The sequence below is a fragment of the Phoca vitulina genome, unplaced genomic scaffold (assembly GCF_004348235.1).
Source record: "Phoca vitulina isolate PV1807 unplaced genomic scaffold, GSC_HSeal_1.0 scaffold34, whole genome shotgun sequence".
Classification (NCBI taxonomy): domain Eukaryota; kingdom Metazoa; phylum Chordata; class Mammalia; order Carnivora; family Phocidae; genus Phoca; species Phoca vitulina.
In genome coordinates, this window is record NW_022589737.1 from 6,607,296 (window position 1) to 6,610,668 (window position 3,373).

The following is a 3,373-nucleotide window of genomic DNA, read 5'->3' on the forward strand; positions in this document are numbered from 1 at the left end:
ATTAATGTCATCAATAAGCCTTCTGGTCAGCAGTAGGCTATTAGTAGTTAAGTTTTGGGGTCATCAAAAGTTATATATGGATTTTCAACTGTGTGAGGGATCAGCATCCCTAACTCCTATGTTGTTCAAGGGTCAATTGTACTTTATTCTCAGACTTTGTGATAATACATGCAAAATCATGTTTCTGGTTGACACATCGTTGTGTTGTAACACATTCTTTCTTCTCTGATCTTTATGAGATCTTGGTTCTCATTAGCTTATTTATGTCTCATAATTACTCTATGTGATGGACAGGGATAATGTGACATCCCTTTTTTATAGATGAGTAAATTGAACCACTGATCAGAGAGGCATCTTGCCCAAGATCAGATATCTAGACATTTGAAGAGCTTGGGCACACTCTTATCATTTGACTTTTAATCCTAGACTCTCTTTACACTCATGACTCCTGACCTAGGAAAGTTGTATTAAATACTCCTGCCTTGTATCTGAATGGATTCCTGCTCAGTGACTTGAAAACTACACATGGTGGAGGCCAAGGTCAGAGGTGATAGACTATACATGCCTAAGATGCTAACTCCCCAACAAGAAGCTCACTAAGATCACTGTGGTTCAGAGCTGAACGGACAGATTTTTTCTCATTCTATCTCCTCACCAAGGCTACCTTTAGTAAGAGAAAGATTTTATATAATCACAACACCAGTATATTGTATGTATAATAGATTTCTATGTATTAGTCAATGAGATGTATACAAGTAGTAAAATACATTATTTCTCCCAAAGTAAGAATAGCTTTAATGTGTTAGTTTTTCTGATTACAAAAGCAATACATGTTTATTGTAAACAATATGGAAAACAGAAACCTATGGAAAAGAAGGTAGACATCACCTTATTTCCTGCACTCTGAAGACAACCAATATTAACATCTTGGTGGGTACTCTCCACCAAGGTGGGTGCTCACCCTGCTCATATGTCTGTGCAGGAGACAACACAAGCCTCTCTAGCTTTGCTTTTCTGACATGATTGCTTCAGTGTCATTCATAAACATCAACAATTTAATCAGTCTTGGGGGAATGGCACTGGAAAAAAGAAAATCCTGTCTGGTGTGCCTGTAAAGCATCTGTTCTTAACTCTTATGAGGTCGTAGACCTGTTTGAGATTTTGATGAAAGCCATGGATACTTTACACAGAAAAAAAAATCTACCCACATACACAAGATATTTTGCATATGACATTAAGGAGTTCATGGATTCCTTTAAACCCACCTATCATTCCCCTGAAGCCTTCAGGTTAGAAAGACTCCTATCGTAAAAGAAAAAAGATTCATTTATAACACTTATCACAATCTGTATTTATATATTTATTTGCTTACTTATTGATATTTCTCTAACTAGATTGTGTCACAATAACAGAGATGGTTTATTGTATTCAAAATGTACACCCACTGCCTGGTAGCTAATATATGTCTCAGTTATTTGTGAAATGAATTGAATGAATGAATGAGTTAGTGCTTATTGGTGTTCCTTCTGTACCCAGCAGTAAGTTATGCATTATATAAACAGGTGAACAGTCTAGAGGAGAAGTAGGGAGGGAGATGTTTGAATCTGCTATTTTAATACAAATATAAAGAAAGATGGTAGTGTGGTGGTCATTTGGGGAAGAGATGATATTTATTGCTCAGTGGGAGTGGGGTTGTGAACTGTATTTCATCCAGGTAGGGAGAGAACAGTAGTAGCCCAAATCCCTGAAAACCGTGCCTAAAGGTCTAGTCACAGGAGGGTCTTTGTATCTACTTGGTAGAAGTTTTCTGACCTTGATCCATGATGCGAAGGCATAACCAGCATTGTCCACCATTTTCCCAGGCCTTTCTTCCCTTTTACATTGTTGCAAATTTCCACTTTTCCCTAAATTCAAGGCCAGCATGCTGAAAATCCAGCCTCAGTTTCCCTCACACTCAGTCTCTAGAAGACCATATATGATTGTCCACAAACACAGAATTCTTTATTGGCTACATTTCAATGGAAAATAATGCTCTTTACTCCAAATCATTGGTGTTGTCAGTTATCAGGTTTGCCTCTGAAGTGTTCCTTAAGCTTCATTCCACCGGGCTCCTTCTTGAGAGCCTGGGGTTCAGGCTTGAATATCTAATGCAGCTGGGCTTCAGAGAGAGGGAAAAGAGAGCTTCATTCTACTAAGGTATTAAGCAATGCACAGAGCCAGGGCATCATCTTTTGGCCTTTACTGCATGTCATTACCTTGTTCAGTGTACTCAGCGCTAATCGCACAATAAACACAAATGTGTTTGGTGAGCTGAGCAATGCAAAGCAATAAACTGGATGGGAAGATTAGATCACAGCCATGCTGTCGGGTGAGAGGCTCAGGCAGAGGTGAGTGGGAATGAGCATGGGCTAGTGGAGTGGCACTGAGTCTGTTTGCTGCAAAGCAAGTATACAGCCCTTCAAGATAGGATCACAGGAATGTTCTTGCCCCTTGCCTCTTCCTCTCTCCACCTCACTTGCCTTCCTAGCTTCTAGCCCCAACTGTTAAAATGAGAATGCCTGGAACCTAGTAGGTAATCAATAAACACATGCTGATTTAAACAGAGAGACTATTTGATTAGGTTATCCAAACATTTATTGAATGCCTCTCTTCCAGGTATTATGCTAGGTGATAGAAGTGAGATGATGTTCCTGCCATTGTAGGTTCTAGACCAGAAGAGGGAAATTCACACATAATAAAAAACATCTATAATGTCATAAAGGCTAGAATAGACTTATGTTATTGTTTTTTGAAAGAACAAAGAAAGAAGTGACTCTCTTAGCCTAAAACATCGGGAGAACATATAAAAAGTGATATGTGAGTCTGTATTTGCTTAATCCACATTGAGCACCTTTGACATGCCACGTGTTTTATAAAGTATTGAAAATAAAATGGTGTAAAATCAATTTGGTCCCAAAGGAGCTTACATTTTACTGAGAGAAACAGGTAATGAAAAGGCATTTGAGTCCAAGTACTTGAGGTAGATTGTAATATTGTTTACAATTATGAGTTTCCTCCTCTGTAGCAGTATTATATATACCCATTCCTGCCCTGCCACCCTGGGAAAGAAATATAATTTCCGGCCCCACTGATGTTGGGCTTGGCCATGTAACTTGCTCTGGCTAGTCATGTGAGTGTATGTGACATACACCATGTCCTATGAGGAATTTTACATTCTGTTGGATTGTTCCATTCAGCTTCTTGTTTTCTTATGCCAACTGCCATAAGAATAGCATGTTTCAGAGAGAGGTGCCCCTTAAGCATGGGTCCTAGAAGAGAGGTTACATGGAACAGACTGAACCTGACTCACAGGCTGAAACAGAGACTCATCAGC